The sequence below is a fragment of the Mustela putorius genome, unplaced genomic scaffold (assembly GCF_011764305.1).
Source record: "Mustela putorius furo isolate JIRA1106 unplaced genomic scaffold, ASM1176430v1.1 tig00003850_pilon_pilon_pilon, whole genome shotgun sequence".
Classification (NCBI taxonomy): Eukaryota; Metazoa; Chordata; class Mammalia; order Carnivora; family Mustelidae; genus Mustela; species Mustela putorius.
The window spans coordinates 13,660,243-13,683,333 of record NW_025422002.1 but is presented as its reverse complement, the minus strand read 5'-3'; the positions used below and the strand labels follow the sequence as shown (position 1 = coordinate 13,683,333).

Sequence of the window (23,091 nt, the reverse complement as noted above, 5' to 3'; positions counted from 1 at the left end):
GTGTTTTCACCAATCACATGGAGACCATTCCAGCTTCCCAAAGAGTACAGGGGTAAAGCACAAACTGAACATTCAAGAAAGTAGACTGGAAACCATAACACCATGGTGAATGGCTTGCATTGTACAAAGGGAAAATAAGTAATGGGCCCTGCTCTATGACAATAGACGATGAAGACAATATGCAAAGAAGACCTTCTTTCTTATCCATGGAAATGGCAAGAAAGAAACCAGGCCCAAAGAGGGCCTGGCAGGGGCAGGCTGCGCTCCTTCAGTCATCAGATCTTTCCCCCAGTTTTGAATGACCTCTTCTTGAACTCTTCACACGTGGGTCAAGAAAACACAGACTTTTGCAGGTTTGGCCTCTGCCTGCTTCTCAGAATTAGTAAAATTTAATTAAACTGGAGTTGCACTGAAAGCAAGCACACACTTTCTAGTGGCTTCACACCTTCCCTGCAATGTATTTCCAGCCTGGATTGGTCTTAGTAAGTAAGAAGAATTCCACCCATGATTACTAATATAAAGCACACTAGAAACAAAGTATCTGGGGACATCGGTTGAGTTCCTGGCTCCCAGTAATTCTTGCACATACCAGAAATAGGCTTTGAGTTGTGGTCAGCCTGACAGACAAGCTGACCACATATTCTCCCTTGGATGCAGCCTGGTCCCATGTGTGGGTGTGGATCACTGGGTATATGCCATGCAGGCCGGTGCCCAGGTCACCAACAGTCTTTTCTTCATCCAGCCCAACCTTTCGTTTGGCTGACAGTATAAAATCATCACTGAACACTGAAGCTCTAAATGGGGACTGAGGTCACCTGGGCTACGAGTGGTAGGACTAAGTTAGAGTCTGAGTTCTGCTACAGTCAGAATCAACAACATGCTAGAATAGTCTGTGAATTGATTCAACTGTGTTTTGGGGCTTCTGTAATCGTGGGAGTTTTTGTGCTTCCACACACGAATGGTAGGTTGAAAGGACAGAGGTGTCCAGGCTAAGTAGTCTGCTTTCAATAGCAAGTAAGAGGAAACTAACATCAAACTGGTTTAAACAGGAAATTAGCTTTACACGAAGAGGTGCAAAAGCAGGGCAGTTTCAGACTTCAACAGCACCTCTAAGAACCAAGCCCTCCAGGTTTCTCTCATCTGCTGTCCAGTGTCAGCTCGATTCCAGGACTGCTTCTCCAGAAACTAATGAGTGACTGTCACTGGTGGCTGGGCTGCAAGTTTCCCTGGTCACAGGCACCAGGGAGGGGGAACTCATCCTCCTGTATTAGCTTTTCCTTAGAAGCACCCAGCAGGCCTTCCATGATGGCCACACTTACTTACACCTGCCCTTTCTTAAGCTACTTAGAGGAACACACCTGTCATCTGGGGCTGAGGGGAGGAGAGTTGCTGAGGATCCACCCCCAGAATCTACTCTTTGGATCACATCTTTTGGAAAGAGGACTACGGTTTGCATTTGCATAATAAAGGGCTATGCTGGGCCATGGAGGAAGTTCCCTAGGTGACCTCAGTTTCTTCTTTGCACAGATAATATGGTGCTGCTGTACAGGAAGGGGCATCCTGTGTTGACAGAACAGAACGCCAACAGGCTGAATTTGCTTGATAGTCCTTCACAGGTACTGTTACAATAGAGCAAGTATAGAAAGGCAGCATGTCCACAAGAGTGAAAGCGAGGCTTGTACAAAGTAAAATCTGTGTTAAGAAAGCAGAGAGAGAGAGAACAGAGAAAGAAACAAGACAAGAAACAAGAACAAGGTTTTTAGCCTTGTTTTTTAAACTCTATGACTGAGATGCAGTGGGTCACAACCAGCTCCAGCCCCCAGCCCAGCCCTACCCACTTGCTGCTGACAGCCCAGCAGAACCCAGCAGGGCGGACCTGGCCTCCTCACAGACTATTTTATGACGTTTTTGGTTTCAATCGTGTGTGTGCGTATACATGATATTACTGCTTGTAAAATATACTTATACTTCTAGATTATGGTCAAAACTTTTTTTTTTAAGATTTTATTTATTTGATAGACAGAGATCACAAGTAGGCAGAGCAACAGGCAGAGAGAGAGGAAGGGAAGCAGGCTCCCTGCTGAGCAGAGAGCCCGACTTGGGGCTCAATCCCAGGACCCCGGGATCATGACCTGAGCCAAAGGCAGAGGCTTTAACCCACTGAGCCACCCAGGCGCCCCCAAAACTTATTTTCAAAAAATTTTTAACCACTAGTTTAAGTGTCAGGTAAGAAAAAAATGAGCACAAAGTTGCAGTTAGACACATAGTAAGCCAAAACAAAAGACTTTACTGAAGACATATTCAAATGTAAGGACATTGCCAGTTTTATTTTTTGAATGCTTCAAACATATAACAAGGAGGGAAAAGGTACAAAATTCATGGTAAAGCTACAGAAATAGTTTCGATCAGGAAATAGATACGGTGGCAGTTAAGGTACCAGATTCCTATAAGCAAAGTAACAAACACCTGTTACTGGTATATGTAAATTATAAATTGTAACAATTACCCAGGAGCTAAGAGTTGCAAATATGATAGAACTTTAGAACAACAACATGTTTTATGCCAGGGGCTTCCAAAGCTTATTTTCAACAGTGACCATTACTCTGGTTTATTATATAAAGACTTCCCCACTCAAGGAACAACTGCCCTAAATGACCTCAAGTTCTCTTCAAAATTAGGATTTCACCTTCAAAAGTGCAGTTCACATTCTCTCCAAAGGTAGACTCAGAGGGAAAGGAAAGAAGGATCTGGCTCAGTGCCTAATGTGTTCACCAACAAGCTGTATCCACAAGTCTGTCTTGTGGTCAGGTATAGGCAATAAGCCCGTATTAAAAGAACTCCTTTTAAAGTAACAGATGAAAGAAGCAGATGAAGATTTAAAAGAATTGCCATCTCCAGTAAATCTGTGGTCCTTCAAATCCAGTGGCCTGTACTTAACAATCCCCAACAATACCACACTAGAATCCATGAATGTGTAATGGAGCTGCCCTGCTGTGAGCAACGTACATGAGAAAATCAATTACCTCTTGATCGCTACAGTAATTGGCTATACCCCAAAGCATGAGACTTGATTATCCTAACAGGTATAATTATGGAAGTTATTATAGGCATAAAATTAGACAGCTCTTTTAAAATACAGCTATAATACCACTCAGTGTGACCCTGAATCTTATTTTATGGGGCAGGGTGGAAAATGACCATTAGCATTCACTGTGGCAATTTGACTAATTTCTCTTAAATCTCAACCTTTCACCTACTCAACAAAGATTTTCCATTTTTAAAATTATGAAGATATCACTGGCTCATCCTATGAGTCCATCCCTTGGTATACAGGATCAGAAACATCCCCTCCTAGGGGCACCTAGGTGGCTCAGTGGGTTAAGCCTCTGCCTTCAGCTCAGGTCATGATCCCAGGGTCTTGGGATTGAGCCCCCATCAGGCTCTCTGCTCAGCGGGGAGCCTGCTTCCCTCTCTCTCTCTGTGCCTGCCTCTCTGCCTACTTGTGATCTCTGTCAAATAAATAAATAAAATCTTTAAATAAAAAAATTTAAAAACACATTTATTTGAGAGATCATACGCCTGAGCAGGAGGGGCAGAGGGAGAGGAAGACAGACTCTCAAGAATCCCAGCTGAGCATGGAGTCTGTCTGACTCAGGGGCCATCCTATGACCCTGAGACCATAACCTGAGCTGAAATCAAGAGTCAGACACTCAAACAACTGAGCCACCCAGGCACCCCAAAAATGACCCTTTAAATAGTATTTCTCCTTGCCTTTTTTTTTTTTTTAAAGATTTTATTTATTTATTTGACAGAGAGATAGAGCACAGGTAGGCAGAGGGGCAGGCAGAGGGAGAGGGAGAAACAGGCTCTCCATCAAGCAGGGAGCCTGATGTGGGTCTCCATCCCATATGACCTTAGGATCATAACCTAAGCCGAAGGCAGCCACCTAACTGACTGAGCCACACAGGCTCCCCTTAAATCACATTTCTTAGAAAGCTTTGCTTTTCTGCTTAATAATGTCCCTTGACATTATTAAGCGTTCTTTGTGAAAATTTTTAAGGGAACAGTCTTTTTCTTCTTCATTTAAGAAAGCTATAGGGATAAAACTTCTAATGCAACATAGTGTTCCTTGACAAGTTCTCTCTTTGGGGAAGAAAATAACAATAAATACAACATTTGCTAAATACCACATCTCAAAATTTTAAATAAATTTAACAAAGTCCATTCAACATTCAAAGTTTCTTGTCTATATAATTTAGGGGTTTTAGTTCCAGGGCTTTGGTCAGGAGGTTTTTTTTTTTCCTTTAAAGATTTTATGTATTTGACAGAGAGATCACAAGTAGGCAGAGAGCAGCAGGCAGAGAGAGAGGGGGAAGTAGGCTTCCTACTGAGCAGAGAGCCCAACATGGAGCTCGATCCCAGGACCCTGAGGTCATGACCAGAGCCAAAGGCAAAGGCTCAACCCACTGAGCCACCCAGGTGACCCTTGGTCAAGAGTTTTGAGCCTTGCAGTCAACAGTTTTGAACTTTGAGGTTCAGCAGCCTTCATGAATGCCTCAATTTACCACTTGAAAGAGTGCTTCCACATTTTTCTTTCCACACTCCCCCCACCCTCTGTAGGTGGTGGGGCCTCACCTGACCTAGGAGCCAACAGACTCACGGAGTTGGATCTCCTCTAAAGCCCCACAATCCTTTAATGGCAAATCTGAAATATGCTGAGATATCCAGGATACTCTGTACCCTGCCACCGCCATCATCCTCAGCTGAAAGATGATTAATTTTCAGTTATTCTGAAAACTGACTCTACTGATTGAAACTGATCCACGGTTAACTAATAAATATTGACTCTCCTAATACAGAGAAATGTTGATTACGTAAGTCATAAATGAATATCTATGAACAAATCAAATTTGTTCAACAAACCCGGAGCCTCAAGAATACATGATATTTCCTCCCAGGATTAATTAGCTGGAAAGAAAGGTTAATATGATCAGGGTTGTGCTTCCTGGTGCTAGAAATTTTCAGTTGGCTGCTGGAAGAAGAGGGAGAAGGAAGGGTTGAATGTTGTGCACCTAAGCCTAGGAGAATGCTAAGGGACTTTGGAACACTGCAATACTCAGGTGCTATTTTAACAGTGACAGCAGACTTAGCACAGTACTGAGCACTAAAGACATAGTTCTTAGCTTGCAGGAGTTCATCCCCTGAGAAGTCAGGTACAAACACTCTCTACAGCAGAGGATGAGAAAAGGCTTTAGGAGAACCTGTAACCGTGAATGGATTGTGCCTGAGGCAGATTAGGAAATCACTGGGTGGAGGTATCACTTGACCTCTGAAGAGGGCTTGCCTTAAGGAGAAAAGGGGTTGGAGAGGTCCCTACTTGCAGAGAGCAGGAGGAGTAAGGTGTGAGAATGAGTAGGATACCATGTGACATATTCAAGAAATGGGGTAGTTCAGAGTCATCAAAGTACAGGGAAGAAGACACAAAAACAGATGAGACAAGAAAGGCCAGGTCATTCAGAACCACTGCCCTTATCCCATAGTATCTAGGGGATGTGGGGCAATGGGATGGGGGGGGGGTTCCTCCAGATGCCTTAAAATAGGAGAGAAAACATCTGTTTTAGAAAGACCACTCTGGTCTTCCATTTAAAAAAGACAAAAACACATGTGAGATGGAGTCTATTCTGTCAGTGATGGCTGCCCTAACAGATGCGCTCCTGCACATTCTCGCTACAGTTGGACTTAGATACTCTTCCCATCAAGTGGTGGAGGATGCATCCCCTCGCCTTGAACCTAGACAGACCTGTGTGATGGCTCAAGGAGTAGCAGAGGAAGTGACTTAGGTAAAAATGCCACTTTTTTCTCTTGTGTCCTCCTGGAATGTGTCCAAAATGCTATGAGGAAGCCCAGGCCACATGGAGAGGTCACATGGCATGATTCATACTGCCAACCAGCATCAGTTACTAGACAGACTAGGAAGCCTTTCAGATGACTCTAGCTCCGGCCACTTTCTAACTGCAACCATGAGAGACCTCCAGAGACAGTCTCCTATCTGAACCCCTAGAACTACCAGATGATAATTTTTAAAAGTGTTTTTTTAAGCCAGAGCGTTTGGATGTAATTAGTTTTTCAGGATAACCAGGAAACACATATTTCTCGGTTTCTTTCCCAAAACCTAAAAAAGGGCAGTAAATGGAAAAAAAAGATATAACCTAAAGGACAAAGAAAATGCAAGAAAAGGCATAAGGTATCAAAATCGTCAACTCATTTTTGGAGGATAGACATACAGACAGTGGCAGCTGAGTTAGCAGAGAAAACTAACCAAATTGCCTGCAGGAAGGGATTCCAGTGAGAACAAGGACCAGCCCTTGCTCTCAAGAGGCTTGGAGATTTGGAGGCACAGATGTCTGGAAAGACTAACAAGAGGATCAGTCGAGAGTCACTGTAAGTAATCATGAGACCCTCAAATCCCCTGACCCCACTCTATAGAGACAAATGACTGCCCTTCCCCACCCTGGCAGGAGACAGTAAATTTATGCTCGGGAAAAATGAGAACTACAAGAGGAACTTGCCTCCACCCACAACGCATGCATGCACACACACACATACACAGACTGCATACAACCTATAAGCATGTATGTTCAACAGAAGGAATCAAAATTCCAAGTTCAAGTGTTTTTACTCTAATACTACCATTAAATGATGCTCTAATATGACAGGGTCTGGAAAGACCCACTGTGAAGGACTTTCAGTGGCTGTGGCTCAGTTTAGATTTCATCTGATTGGTCAAAGGTCCAATCAGGACCTTTGCACACACACACCCACACACACATACACAGACTGCATACAACCTATAAGCATGGGCTCCTGTCTCCTGCCTGCCAAGTTCCCTTTACATGACAGGTTAACATGTATGCTCAATAGAAGGAATCAAAATTCCAAGTTTTGGAAATTTGGACCATGTTTAAGAAATGATGCTTGTCCTGCACAGTTAAAAACAACAACAACAACAAAAAAAAACCACTTGTAAATTGCCAACATTTCAAAGTCAAAAGATTTCATTTACAAATCTGGATTTCTGGCTTCTCTTGAAAAACCCATTTCTGGCTGCATTCCAGGTGACTGAAGGGCTGCCCCTTTAAGTCTAGTGAGTTCTCCAGGTGTCACTATGACCATTTAACATACTAAGAGTGTTTATCTCAGCTTACTGACCTCCTTTAGAATACTTGCCAGCACCCCCCCCCACTGTCCCTACTTCAAGCATATTTTTCACTTCAGCCCTAAGCAGTGCAGAGCCATTAAAGAACTTTATTAATAGAAGGAGCTCGCAAAGGCTGTTTCAGAACACTCGGGCAGTGGGAGGGGAAAGGGAGAGGGTGGTGGGTGGGGAGGGGACAATTGGTAGGGACTGGTTTGGAAGGTTAGGAAACCATGACAATAGGCCAGAGAGAACCTAAACTAGAGAACAGTGTAGGAGGGGCCAAACCGGAGGGCAGAACCAAGCGGATTTATTGTGTAGACACAGTCCTGACAGCGTAACCAGAGCCTCCCCAAGGCCGAAGCCTCAGGACAGCATCCTAGCTCTCCCCAAGGTGAAGCACGGGATCCAAAGCAAAGCACAGAAAAGAAAGCCTTCCCAAGAGACTTTTTGATTTTGAGGTGCATTTCCTGGCCTGTAGTGAACAGGTTGTGGGGCTGAAATAATCTGTTTAAGAAACTCAGGGAGTGCCACTATTTATACTTTGAGAGTAAAAGGCCAGCAGGCCTCAGTGATTAACTTTTGTGGTGGCACCGGGCTAATAAAGAACTCCCAACCTCAAGATTGAGAGTTCCTAATTAGGCGAACTGCATTCTAAAACAAGGGACCAAGAGCAGGTACATTTTTCTGAGAAGATAATCTGATTTTCCACATGCTCTAAGATACTTGAGCCAAATACAACCTTGAATTAATATCTTTTCAAGGCCCAGGAAGCCTCAGGTCAGGAACTCCCAACAAAAGCCATCCTGGAGGGCGCCTGCGTGGCTCAGTGGGTTGAGCTGCTGCCTTCGACTCGGGTCGTGATCTCAGGATCCTTGGATCGAGTCCCGCATTGGACTCTCTGCTCAGCAGGGAGCCAGCTTCCTCCTCTCTCTCTGCCTGCCTCTGCCTACATGTGATCTCTGTCAAATAAATAAATAAAATCTTAAAAAAAAAAAAAAAAAAGCCATCCTGGAGGGGAGTCAGAAACTCACTCTCACAGTGTCCCTGCATTGTGCGTTCCCACCATGCTACCACAGGCTCAGTCTCTTTTCTCTTCCTGGGAAAAGCAAGGACCAAGTATATAGAACCTGAGACCTCTCCAAGTAGCCTTCTATTGTGACAGAGCTTGACTTCGACAGAATCATGGAGGTGGGAAGACGGTTTTCTTTTCAAAGTCCTCGAGGACAGAAGAGGAGAAATAAGCAGAAATAACTATGAATAAATGTTCCACCACCTGCCAGCCATGTGACTTTGGAGAAGTTATGCTCCCCTGTTTAAGGCCTCAGCCACTTCAGCTATAAAAACAAGATAATACCATCCACTTCACAAAGTTATTGTGAAGATTAAACAGGATAATGTGAGTATAAGGAACATGCAGTCTGGTCTCATTGATTACATCTGTGTAGATTCCACGTTCTTAAAAATTAAGGCTAAAAAGAATTATAGGAGGTTTAACAGTTTATTTTATAAACAGTAAATTATATAAATGATACAAACAAGTTTCATAAATTACTATACATAACAAGCATAAGCTACTACAGAAAAGTTGATACAAAGATATACATAAAAACTTAACAAAGGTAATTATTAAGCCTTCCCAGTCTACAAAATTAAGGAAAATCATCATTTCTGCTACCACAAAAGCAGTATCTTTACAAGTTAAAAAAAAAAAAAAACTTTGCTTAATAATAGTAATTTGAGGGCACCTGGGTGGCTCAGTGGGTTAAGCCGCTGCCTTCGGCTCAGGTCATGATCTTGGGTTCCCGGGATCGAGTCCCCCATCGGGCTTCTCTGCTCAGCAGAGAGCCTGATTTCTCCTCTTTCTCTCTCTCTGCCTGCCTCTCTGCCTACTTGTGATTTCTCTCTGTCAAATAAATTAAAAAATAAATTAAAAAAAATAATAGTAATTTGCAAATTTTAGCACAACTGCAACTATTTAACCAAAATTTGGTCTTCATGGATGTTTATTATTTAAATAACCCTGGATGGCAAAAAACATGTTTACTCTGTGTTATGCACAAAACTATACATTGTTCCTGCTCTCAAGGAGCTCACAGACAAGTTAATCACTGACTGAAGTTAGTGTTAACTAGTTAGTTAAGTGTTGTGATAAAAAAGGACCTGCCCAGAGAACAAAGAGGGATGAGAAAGGAACACCTGGGTCTCAGAACACCTGGGTCTCATCCACAGAGCACTGGGCAAGGAGTGAACAGCCCCAGGCTCACTTCCCAGTACAAGGAAGACACCAAACTTTGCTTTCACTGAATTCATCTTAAACGGGGGATGATGGGGCACCTGGCTGGCTCAGTGGGTTAAAGCCTCTTCAGCTCAGGTCATGATCCCAGAGTCCTAGGATCGAGCCCCACATCAGGCTCTCTGCTTGGCGGTGAGCCTGCTTCCCCCTCTCTCTCTGCCTACTTATAATCTCTGTCAAATAAATAAATAAAATCTTTAAAAAAATTTTTTAAAGGGTGGGGATGATAATTTGAATATTCTTTATCATATATTACTGCTGGGGAAAGCACTGTTTCAGTAAATACCCATCTTTACTAGGTACTGTGGTAAGGGCTGAAATAGAGAGGGACAAGGCATTTTGAGACAGAGCTCACAGTCTGGTGCCAAGAAGATGTACACACAACAGCTGGATACTGCCAGATAGATCATCACTCCTGTCATGCCCCCATCCCTGTGAATGAATAATCTTCAGTAGCGGTCAGTTTGAAAAAACAGCAATTGCATTTCAAAAACCAAAACAAAGTTTTGTCTTGTTTTTCTTTTGCCACACATTTTTGGAATTAGATCAATGGCTCGGGCCAGTAGTGTACATCAGAATTCCCTGTGATGCTCAGAAGTGCTGATGTAAGGCCCCACCCAAAGCCTATTGCTCCACAACCACTGGGGCCTGGCAGTTCTTTACTCTACTACCCTCCCAGTCAAGAACCCTTTCATTTAAAGGCAGATAAACAATGTTAAAAGCACTATTGATACAAATGTGGATACTTATTAACAGACAGTTAAAAAAAAAAAAGCATAGCTAGTAATAGCTAGTATACTACAACTTCAATATTTTTTGTGATTAAAGCCACTAAAACACTGTCACTAAAAAGACTTACAGTGAGGGGCGCCTGGGTGACTCTTGATTTCTGACTCTTGATCAGGTCATGACCTGAGGGTTGTGGACTGAGGCCCGATATAGGCTTCACGCAAAGAGTGGAAGCCTGCTTAAGATTCGTTCTCTGCACCTGCACCTCATGTGCACACTGTCTTGCTAAAATAAATAATTTTTTGAAAAGATATCTAGAAAAAACACAAAGGAGCAAAAAAAATGGCACCATGGCAGCACTAATCTCAGCTTGCAAAGGGCTGTTACCTCCTGATATTGTTTGCAACCTGTCTCTGTACCTGTGCACCTGTTTGCAAGGGAAGAAAAGCTGCTCAAGATTATGAACCTTTCTACATTACTTTTTTTTTTTTAATTGAATTTATTTGAGAGAGATCATGAGAGCCCAAGCAGGGGAGAGGGGAGAAACAGACTCCCTGCTGAGCATGAAGCCTATATAGGACTCAATCCCAGGACTCTGGGATCCTGACTTGAGCTGAAGGCACATACTTAACCCACTGAGCACCCAGGCAGCTCTCTACCTTACTTTTATTTTTTTTATTTATTTATTTTTATTTTTTAATTTTTTTTTCTAGCAGGCTCCCTGCTGAGCAGAGAGCCCGATGCGGGACTCGATCTCAGGACCCTGAGATCATGACCTGAGCCGAAGGCAGTGGCTTAACCCACTGAGCCACTCAGGCGCCCCTCTACCTTACTTTTAACATTAAACAACTAACCTTTAAGAATGAACATCTACTGATTCCTATTACCAGCAGGCCACTGATAACAGCATGGTTTTACAGCATAAACGTTAAGGTCAAAAGGACTAGGTCACAGCTTTGGGTTCCCTTATTGCACCTGTAATATTATGCAGGTTGCTTACTTTACTCAGGCCTCGGATCCTACACCTCAGTAAAATGAAATAACTGTGCCTTGTTCACAGTGCTAATGATAAGCCATCAGAGAAACATTAATGATTTAGTATTTACTTCAAAATTTGTGCAATTGTACTGTTTACAGAAAAGAAAAACCTAAAACTCATTGATGCATGAATTTTTACACTGTATCTGGAAGCATTATTAGACATTAAAAAGTAACTTTTGAACAAGAGTACAACTGTAAAAACAGTCCATGTTTACAAGGATTTACCACCAAAATACTGTCTAACCATAGGCACACATCACTTGACCTTTCTTGTTCTCACCCACCTCTCCTGTAAAATCTCCCTGCCAGAAGAGGACTGGACCATATCATTTTTTGAGTCCCCTTCCAGGTACAGGATCTGTGTGGTTCACCAAGACATTACAAATTTAAGTCTCTTCCTCACTTACTTCTTTTCGAGGTGAGAACATGGGAAAAGAAAAAAATGGTATGTTTAAAGCATTTCCTATCAGATAGAAATATTATAAGATATAGAACAAAATACTCAAAGTTGGGGTCAGCCTGATCAAAGCACAACTGTTTAAGAAAAAAGGTTAACCCATTCATCTTGGGATCAGTATTTATTCATAACAAACAATAAAAAAGCAAGAAAAAAAATCAATTAGCAAAGAATCTTCCTCCTACAAAGCATGATAATCAAGAAGAGTCTAGCCGAAACATTTCAGGGCATCTAAGATAAGTAAGTGATCCACACCTCCCAAGCAAGTCAAAACCAAGACTTAAAAAAGAAATATCTAAAGAAAACCTAAAACCCCAAATCCCTAAGACCAAGAGAAGCGATTTTCTTTATGTATTTAGCAATTCTGAAGAATCGTTTTACACACACTTATTTCCTGTTCCAAATAACAGGAAAAGGACTTAAGATTTGGGTCACGTGTTCACTAGAAGACCATAAACAACAGATTTTGGACGATTTCAATACTTTACCTAATACTGCCGGAACCTGACGGCCTTTAAAACCTAATTTTAAAACATCCGTAAAGAGTAGGGCACAAACAATTCAATACCCACCAATAAACCACCCACTCAACCTACAGGCTCTCTGCTGTGAGGCTGCTTCTTCAATCAAAAAACACAGAGGCTTCAGCTCAGCGGGAGGCCGGGATGGAAGCTATCACCGGGAGAACACAGTAACCTCCTAGCCTGGAGAAGCTCGCAGGCTTGCACCCGAATAACGGTGCCCCGCGTTCCCAGATTTTTAAGACGACCAACCGGTCCTTTGCCCTGAAAACAGACGCGTTCGGGGCACTGAAATTTCATTTTCGCCTAGCGGCTGCGCCAGCCCAGTCCGGGGCGGAGGCTCCCCGGGCCGCAGCGCCGACACAAGCTCCCGCCCGCTCGCCGCCGGGCCCGCGGGCCGCCGAGGGGCCGGATGGACCAGCGCCGGCCGCGGCGTTCCGGTGCGCGCGCGCGCCTCAGCCAATCGCGTGCTCGCCCGCCCCCCGCGGCCGCGGCGAGGCTGGCGCTGGGAAGAGGAAGAAGAACATTCGCCCTCCTCCTACCAGCGCGCGGGCGGCGGCGGCGGCGGCACCGGGGTCACGAACTCTGACCTTTCACTGACAAAAACAATAACAAACCCCCCCTTCCCCGCGACCCCGGCGGCGCCCCCGGGCCCGCCCCCGCCGCCCCCGCTCCCACCTCGGCGTCTAGTCTCTCGCCTGCTGCCCCGCGAGCCCGCGGCCCCGGGGCTCCCGCCATCCGCCAACGCCGGGAGCCCGGCCTCCCCGCGCCCTGCCCTCCGCGTCGGGGGCCGCCCGCCGCAGACACGGGACCTGCTTCGAGGCCGCTTTGGCGCCAAATCCTGAGGTAAAATTGAAAAGGGGCCGGGGCGGGCTCGGGCCGGCGGCGGAGGGGGCGGGCCTGGCGCGCGGACATGGAGCCGCCGCGACGGCGGCTGAACCCGACCCTTTTACCTTTGCCACGGGGCGGCGGCGGCGGCGCCGGACGCTTTGCATAGTGGGCCGGGCCGCTCCCCTCCCCTCCCCGCCCGCGGCCGGGCGAAGCGAGCGGGCTCCCCCTGACCGGCCCGGCCGGCGCGAGGGTGGGGGCGGAGGGGGAATGGCCGCGGCCCCGCCTCACAGTTGGCCCTCCGCCAGCGCCGCCATTTTGTTCTCGATGGAGATGGCTCCGGCTGGGCTGGGCTCCCCTCCTCCTCCCTTTTATCCTCCTCCTCCCTGCAGTCCCTCCTTCCCTAGTTCCCCGGCTCCTCGCCCCTCCGCTTCCCGCCCGCCGTTGGAGACCGCCGCGGCCCAACCGCCGTTTTTTCCTGAAGGGAGGGTGGAGGAAAAGGAGGGAGGCGGGTGCGGGGCGCGACTTCGTGAGCGACGGCTGGCGCGGCCAATTGGTGCCCAGATAGGAGGGCGGGTGCCTCTGGCTCCACCCCCCGAGGCTCTATTGATTGGCTCGAGTAGGAGGGGGCGGTCCCCGCGGGGCGCGGGAGCCCTGGCGGGGCGGGAGCAGAGGCCGAGGTGCTGTGTGAGGCCGGGGCGATGGGGGCGGGGCCGGGGGCGGGGCGCGCGGGGGCGCGGCCTAGGTTAAGAGTCTGGGGCGCGCGGGGACGCGGCAAGGGGCCAGGCGGCTTCCCTCCGCCTGCAGCGCGTCCAGATTGCGTACGGTAGAACAATAGTAATAAAGGTGATGAAGCATCTTGAATCCGCGGCGCTGGCTCGTGGGAAGGGCGTTTCGGAACCTGGACATCCTTCGGGGCTCCTGCCGGTGTTTTCGGCATGGCCGCGGGCGACTCCCTTCCAAGGCTCAATTTCCTGGACTGTAAAATGGGGAGAGAGGTGGTTCTTGCCATGCCCAGACCTCCCTTCTCAAGATGGTTTTAGGGGCTCTGCTCAGAAAATGGAGTCAGGCTACTTTGTGAATCTCAATGTAGAAATGGTGTTCCTGTAGAAAATGGGGTCTAGAGCCACCAGGAGTGGAAGGCTTAAGGATATTGAGGGCTTGACAAAACCGAGGTAAATCTGAGGTAATTCTCATTCGTTGATTAAATGCATATTTGCCTAGTTTGGGGCACTGGAGGATACATCTAGGGAACCACCTAGACAAAGCCCTTGCCTCCTAGAAGTGGGAGTTGGGGTGAATAGATATTAAAGAGATGATTACAGATTAAAGATGATTTTCAATTTCATGAAAGAAAGGAAATGAAACTGAGTGATGTGTTAAAGAAGGCCTGAGGAGAGACTAATTTAGATCGGATGTTCCGGGAAGGTCTCCATGAGGTTGAACGCAGGAACCCAAGGAAGGAATGGTGTTCTGGCAAGAGAAAACAGCAATTGTAAAGGTCCAGGAGGGAAAGTGTCTGAAATGATTGAGAACAGGCCAGTTGTGGCTGGAGAGTGGTTGGAACTAGTTCATTGTCCTTTTTCCATAATCCCACTCTACCTCCAAGCTAAAGTCTGTGAAGTATGACAAACGTAGTGGACAATAAATCTTCAATTTTAACAAAAAAGTAGACAAGGAAAATACAGCCATCAAATGAATTGCTGATGGGAACATGACTGAGGGGGAAAGCTTCAGAAAATTACTTTACTTCTAGATTCAAGTCTTTTGTTAGTCCCTTATATCCATCTTTAGTTCATAAAGTATTTGCCATGCCCCGCTAATACCGCAGGCACTGGGTGACTAAGGCACTGATCCGTGTCCTCAATAATGTGAATGTGGTTTTATACAGGTGAATTTTGTTCTCTGACCACCCCCATATGTATAGACACACACGTAAAATATTTTAAGCTGCAGCTGAGTAGTGTTGTGGTTAACAGTGTCAACATTTACCAGCTATATGACTTTGAATAATTTTCATAACTTTTTTGAGTCCTGTGTTTTCATCTGGACAGTAATAGAGCCTTTTTTTCTAGAATTGAGCTTTAAATGAGTTAATGTAAATAAAGAGCTTAGAAAATTGCCTGACACGTGCTCATAATTGGAGTTGTTATTATGAAGCACTAGCTGTCTGGTAAAAACATTGGACTAGTTAAGTGGTATGAACAGTGACATTTTTTAGGCAGTGTGATATAGGGGCAAAACACTGGCTTAGAACACTAAGGTTCTAGTTTTAGCTCTTCTGCTTTTGGCTTGTCACTTGGCATCCAGGCCAGAAGTTTATTTAGAAAACCAAGTAGTGGAAGTAAATACTACTAATGAAAGTAAAGGTGCTTTATAGTGTACAAAATTCCCTTACAGACATTATATTGTTCAACACCCACTAGAATCCCTGTAATAGTAGAGGCCATTTGCCTGCTTCCTATTTTAAGACCTTTCTAAAACTACCATTTTCTTATCCTTGTACCTCTAGTTCCCTGTGCTCTAAATACAGTGGTACCCTTGCCCTAGGCCCTTTCATGTGCTCTTCGCCTGAAATCTCATATGCCTGCCCACATATTTATCCAACAGACCACCTCCCCGCACCCTACCCCTGCTGCCCCACTCCAGTCCTGGAGCTCTCAGCTCAAGCATCACTTCCTCAGGGAAGCCCTTTCCAATGCCTAGATAAAATTCTTTTACTTTACATTGTGTTCTTTTTCCTTGTAAGGTTTATTTCACTTTTTTTTTTTTTTAATTATAATTGCTTTATTTATTTATTTATTTGTTTGTTTGTTTGACGGGGTGGGGCGGGGAGAGAGATCACAAGTAGGCAGAGAGGCAGGCAGAGAGAGGGGGGAAAGCAGGCTCCCTGCCAAGCAGAGAGCCAGATGCAGGGCTTGATCCCAGGACCCTGAGTCAAAGGAAGAGGCTTAACCCACTGAGCCACACAGGTGCCGCTTTATTTCACTTTTTAATTATACTGCATTATATGGTTGGTTGATATCTGTTCCCCTTACCATACTGTAAGCTTTGTGAGAGCAGGAATCATTTAACTCACCATTGTATTTCCAGCACTTCGCAGAGTGTCTGGTACTGTTTGTTGAGTGAATAACTCATGATATCACTGATAACTAAGTTGCTGCTCTTTAATTGTTCCTTTTTATGTGGGCTTGCTTGGCAATTCACATAGCACTGCCAGCAATAAAATGTCTTTTCCAGTATTTGGATGAATTTGGGAATTGGTCCCTCACAGATGTGGCTCTGCCTGGAGAGGTAAATAGGAATAAAAGAACCCAGATTAATCACTTTTTAGCTGTTTATATGTTGATTTGTGGGTTTTTTAATACAAGAAATAGATAATTTAATAGTTGATTGAATTGTAAGTTAAATCTATTTCATATAGAACTCATTAATAAGTAGCCCAGATATTATCACATCATTTCAAGTGAGGAAACAAAGCATCCGTGTGATTTTCTTGAAATTAAAAATGGTGGTCTTTGTTTCTCTATCACAGAGGATCAAAGAACAGTAAAGAAGACTGGTGGGTTTGCAGTGAGTTGGGAGTTGAAAGTCTCGTAGCCATTGATTTCAAATATTTATTTTAACAATAATTTGATTCATGCAGTGGAGTTACTGGAAATCACTTTTTAATTGCTTTACCAAGGTTAAGCAGATTTTTGCGAACTGTGTGTCAAGTTTCTACTGGAAAGTCTGGTAAATAGGACACTCTAGCAACATTTTTATTTAGTTCTTTATTTTTGGACATTCCTTTTCTATCCCATTCAAGGATTTTTTGGTATCACTTGTTCAACACTTTTGATTCCTTGAACTAATTAATTACTCAGGGTAACCAGAGAGCTGATAGTTTAATGAAAAAGCTATATGTTGTTTTAATCATTAAATTACTTATTTATTGCCTTCAACGGTTGTATTTATGGTGATCTTGAAGTTTTGTTGGAACATGCGTTTATAGAAAGAAGAAAACCCCTGTGTAATAACCTTACTCTACAAGGACTTGTGGGAAGTTTTAAGATTTGTTTCCAAGGAGGGGCGCCTGGGTGGTTCAGTGGGTTAAAGCTGCTTTCGGTTCAGGTCATGATCCCAGGGTCCTGGGATCGAGCATCAGGCTCTCTGCTCAGCGGGGAGCCTGCTTCCTGCTCTCTTCTGCCTGCCTCTCTGCCTACTTGTGATCTCTGCCAAATAAATAAATAAAATCTTAAAAAAAAAAAAAAAAGATTTGTTTCCAAGGAGTCAAGTGACAGTACAGCATCTGTGTCTGGAGCCTTGAGTGGGTAGCCTGTTAGAGTCTTACACATTCCTGACTTGACACGTAGGGATAGCTGAGCCAACACTGAGATCAGGGCCAGGAGTAGAGGCCAATTGTCCAAACGACTTAATAGAACAAGGTAGGTGGGCCTTTGTAGAGTAGCACCCCCTCAGTCATAGCACTGAACCACTGGCCTCATGTATTTAGCTGTTTGAATGTGACCTATTGAGGGCTCTCATTTGGAATTTATACCTTTGAGTTATCTTACCTAAGTGCCAAATGCTCCTTTAGTCCCAAAGCACTTCCTAAAGCAGATAATGATCCCCTTTAATCAGTACCACTTAGGAAGACTGTAAAGAAGTCCTTCTTAAAACTCATCAAGTCCACTCTCACATCTGATGCAGAGCTCCCTAGCCAGAGTTAGTTCATCTCTTTTTACTTCATTGCGGGTTGTGAGGAGCTTAAATAGTGTTGACCTTTTCTCTCCACGTATGATTACCACCTTTAACCTGATAGACACATTTGTGCTCCCATCACACACAGTTAAAAAAAAAAAAAAGGTTGTCCTTATATATTGGAGTTTGACTTGCCTCCAACCTGACACACCTAGAGGCTGAGATACATTTTATAATTCCCTTCAGTCCTACCATTCCTTCCCCATGTCGCTTGTCACACTGCTGCCACCTCCTTCCTATGCTCTCTCCAGTGCCCTGAGTGCTAGAGAGTTAAACAGCTCTGTGCTAAAAGGCAGGACCGCCTGGGAACAGCGATTCAGCTAGCATAGCTTATAGTGATGATGAGGGGGACTGAGCAGAGAAGGTGAAAGTCCATATCAAGGCACTAGCATGAGGCATTTTTAGGATAACAGTATGAGCAGATTCATGCCCCTGACATCTGGAAATCTTAGAGTGGAAGGATGGGAGGTGAATTGTTTAAGATGGGAAAGGAATAGGCTAGCTCAGACACCCAACTATCCTTTCTGATTCACCCCTAGACTCCAGGTATACCCTATAAGGATGAAAGGCAACCTCAGGTGCACAGTGTGATGTTTAGAGACAAAAAAAAAAAAAAATCTCTACTATAATAAGAGGCCTGAAGTCTTAATAGGTTAAACCTTTCAGTCCTTAACTGTTGACAGTAACCCCAAAGATTCTGGTTCCTGGAAATGTTAATTTGTTGCAGAGAAAAGTTCTATGCATAAACAAGGATATCACTCTCTCTGTTTGGATTAGTAGTAGGAGGTATGAGAGGTATTGGGGCCTAGAAAATTAAAGTGAGTGGGAGAAGTTTGAGGCTTGTGGGAGCAGACTCAGACTTGGAAGGTTTCGTGGATTTACTGAAGTCACCTTATTTGCCCTTTTTTTTTAAAAAAAGATTTTATTTATTTATCTGAGAGAGAGAGCACGTGCACCAACAAGGGGAAGGGGCAGAGGGCGTGAGAGAAGCAGACTCCCCTCTAACCAGGCAGCCAGATGTGGGACTAGATCCCAGGACCCTGGGATCATGACTTGGGCTAAAGATAGATGCTTACCTGACTGAGCCACCCAAGCACCCTATTATTTTTTTTTCAAGATTTTATTTATTTATTTTAGACTGCACGTGTGCACAGGCATGAGCGACCTAGGGGAAGAGGGAAGAACAGAGGAAGAGGGACAAGCAGACTCTGTGCTGAGCACAGAGCCCTGCATGGGGCTCCATCTCAGGACCCTGAGATCATGACCTGAGCCAAAACCAAGAGTTGCATGCTCAACTGAGCCACACAGGCACCCTACCTTATTTGCCTTTATTGTTCATATGTTGACAGAAGCTAGGCAAAGAAAGAAAGAAAGAAAGAAAGAGAGAGAGAGAGAGAGAGAGAGAAAGAGAGAGAGAGAGAGAAAGAAAGAAAGAAAGAAAGAAAGAAAGAAAGAAAAAATAATAGTTTCTTACCTGGCTGCTCACACATGCAACCTCAAGAACTCTGATAACGGCCTGCCTTCATGTGGCAAGCAGGTCTTGGCTGAGGAAGACACATACCAAAGATTGGATGGCTCTTGAGAAGTCACACAATGCCAGCAGGTTTCATGATGCATTTGCCCTGCTAATGTTTTTTGAACTTGAATCTAATTATTGTATTATTTGTGAAACATTTCAGAAATGCCATTTGTTTTGTCCTCATTCTTTTTCTTTCCTGCTCCATTGCTTCTATAATAATGCTGCTTTTTATTAGGTTGATTAGGTGAATAGCCTGGAATTATCGAAAAATCACTTTTCACCAAGGTTAAAAGCAGCATATACTGCAAAGTATATGCCAGCCCTTGGCTAAAAAGACTGGTAATTAGAATACCTTTGTTGGGATGCCTGGGTAGCTCAGTCAGTTAAGCATCTGACTCTTGGTCTCACCTCAGGTCTTGATCTGAGGGTTGGGAGTTCAAGCCCCATGTTGAGCTCCACTCTGGGCATGAAGTCTGCTTTAAAAAAACAAAAGGTAGAATATATGTGTTGAGTTATTTAGTACAAAACAGATTCTTGAAATTTTAAATTTATAATACATTTCTTTTTTGAAGAAGGAAAAGACAGTCAAGTTTTTAAAATAGGAAAATTTTCAAGTGAAGGAAAGATAATATTGCTTTAAAAGTCCTGTATAGGGGCACCTGGGTGGCTCAGTGGGTTAAAGCCTCTGCCTTCAGCTCCGGTCATGATCCCAGGATCCTGGAATTGAGCCCTGTATCGGGCTCTCTGCTCAGAGGGGAGCCTGCTTCCTCCTCTCTCTCTGCCTGCCTCTCTGCCTACTTGTGATCTCCGTCTGTCAAATAAATAAATAAATAAATAAATAAAATAAAAATAAGAGTCATGTACAAGAATGTCCATAGGAACACTAGTTGTAAGAACTACAAACTAGAAACAATCTTGAATGTTCATCAGCTATAGAAAGGATACATAAATTATGGCATAGTCATATATCGGAATACTGTACAACAATGAAAACAGATTAACTCTTGATGTTTATCACAAAAATAATGAGCAAAAGAAGACAGACACAAAAAATGTATTATAGCTCAAAAACAAGCAAAACTAATAGAAGTCAGGAGAGAGAAGGGAACTAAATAATGGTGTGGGGGTACAAAGGAAAATTTTGGGGGTGCTAGTAATGTTTTCTGATTTGAGTGGTGTGTACATGTGTATTCACTTGATGAAAATTCACTGAGTGGTTTATGAATTGTGCACTTTTTATTTGCATATTGTACTTTAGTAAAAATTTTTACTTTACAAAAATATGGTAAAATTATCCTCATTATTTTAATCAAGGTGATTATTAGATAGATAACATTTTAAGGGAAAGGTGTTTTCAAGTTCCAAAAGAACTGCCATGTTACTTAATATCTGAGTGGACTAGGTCAGAAATTTCTGTGAGCAATACTGAACATAAATCACATATTTTGGAATTAGTGGTATAAATGAGTTAAGTTGTCTAGCTTACTGATGTACGCAGTTTGCTCACTTAGATAATTAACTGTCTCCTGTCACTTTTTAAAATTCTCTCCTCTTGACTTCTGTTTTCTGGGAAACTATCTTGAAGGGCACTGTGGTATAGAGCGAATGTTGTAATTTTAGAGGCAAAGAGGCCTTAGATTCCTAAGTCATCTCTTACTAAATGGATGACTTGAAACAAGTTGAAATTCTGAGCTGTTTCTTCTATGTTTGTGGAGCTAATAATACTTAGAAGGGGGTATTTTAAAGATTAAGTGATGCCTAGTTTGACATAAGGCACATAGTAGATGCTCAGGAAGTGTGTCCTGCTTTCCTTCCATCCTTCTATCCATGGTTCATACTAACAGAAATAAAGAGAGTGCATATAACCTTTACACTTGGGCCCTTGGTAAGGGAGGAAATCACCCACAGTGTACATGATTTCTTAGGGGCAGTCTCATACAGAAAATTGTAGTGCCGCTCCCATAGAATAGGAACTCCATGTAGATGAGAGTCACTTCTCTTCCCCACTATTCATTCACTCTTTACCTTACCTCCCTTCCCCACCACACAAGAAAAAGGTTTCCTATGGGTGGCAGGAAACTAATCTTTGAGTATAAATAACGCCGGGATTTCTGAAAAAAGGATATATATACCTGGGGGCTTCCGGGTGGCGCAGTGGTTAGGCATCCGATTCTTGGTTTCAACTCAGGTCCTGATCCCCCGGTTGTGAGATCCAGCCAGGGCTGGGTTCCCTGCCGAGTCTTAAGACTCTTCCCCTCTACCTCTGCCCTCCTCCCTCCCCACACACACTCACTCTCTTGCTCTCAAGTAAATAAATCTTTTTTAAAAATGCATATCTGAACTTGAGGCATCTCTGTATGCGTGTTTTGTATTGATGAACACATATTCAGTATGCCACCTGAGTTCCATTTCCTGATTTTAAGTCTTGATCTAGGATTTCAAGTCTTCACCTGTGTATTTTTTATTTTTTAATTCTCAGGCAATCCAGATTCTTCAATTTTTATTTTCCCATGAGTACAAAAAGACTTCTGACAGTTACAGCATAATAAAACAAACCAGATACTTCGTACCTATTAAGAAGGTCTATACCCAGTAGTATTTTACAAGTTATTACCTTATTTTTAAATATTTGTGAGGTTTATCCTAATACAGGCCTTTTATTTTTGCCAATGTGAATGATTTAACAATGAATTGCAAACCCTTTGTGAGCATATTCACATTTCATGTGGTTCTCATGTCAGAATGAGAGACCAGTTCCTAGTTACAATACACCTTAAGCAGTTCAAATTTTTGCATTCAAATTTCTTTGAGAAAGTAAAAGTGTCACGATATTCTTATACCAATAGTAGTTACCATTTATTGCATGTCTGCTATGTGCCAGGCACAGTGTTGGGCTCTTGACATACATATTTAAGATCTGATCTTCAGCCTTCACAGTAACCTCATGCAGTGTGGTGTCAGATCAGCTTAGTGTCAGAGCCTCAAAAAATCCAGTATATTTGTTTAAATAGGAAAATATCAAGACTAGATATCTTAAATGTTACATAATCATGGGCCACGCACTCCATAAATATGGATGATGTGAATCCGTTATTGTGAAGGGCAAGGCAGCTCACTCATTCCTCTCAGTGAAGACAGAGTTTCCTTGTCCCAGGACTTGTTTATTGTTATTTGAGACACTGGCTCCCAAACCTGCCCCTGTGGAGAGGATAGGTGGTCTATCCTGGCGACTGATCTGGGGATTCAGGTGTTCCCAGTCGGATCTCAGTTTTCACTACAGTGGGGTCTGTAGCCCTGCCTGACTAAAAAAAACCCTGGTTGCAAAATTTGGTCAGCTGTATACTTTGGTGAGCCCAGAAGAGTTGATTCAGAGTCACCATTGTATTCTCTGTTTTTTTGTTGTTAGAAGAGTGATACTGTTCTACTTGTATTTGAAAGGATTTATATTATAAAATCTACCACCACATAAGGCCAAGCAATAATATTTTTACTTTCCATCGTTCTGTGGTATGTATCAGTTTTATATGCTGTGCTCTGTTCTCATTTGTGTGCTGTTCAGGAATAACTCACTTTTTCATGTTAAGTTTAAGACTGCCTTCATTGCTAGTCTTTCTAGCCACCCCTTTCTAACTGCCTTCCCACATACAGTCTCTTCTTTTCCATCTGTCAACACCGTTTCCCAAGGGGCTTTTTTTTTGAAGATCCAGATGTGATGGCTTCACTTCTCTGACAAACCTCTGGTAGTTCTCTCTTGTCAACAGT

At 43.6% G+C, this 23,091-nt stretch overlaps 1 protein-coding gene across 3 annotated transcripts in view; it reads left to right on the top strand.

Annotated features, from left to right (window-relative positions):
* The first annotated feature begins 12,715 nt into the window (after positions 1-12,715).
* NR2C2 (nuclear receptor subfamily 2 group C member 2) overlaps positions 12,716-23,091 on the top strand; it is a 101,284-nt gene continuing 90,908 nt past the window's right edge. For 2 of the 3 annotated variants that reach the window (XM_045063350.1, XM_045063348.1), the window contains exon 1: positions 12,717-13,085. The gene's annotated coding sequence lies outside the window, so the exon portion shown is untranslated. Of the gene's footprint in view, positions 13,086-23,091 lie in introns of all 3 variants that reach the window. The other variant, XR_006601565.1, reaches the window with a different exon arrangement.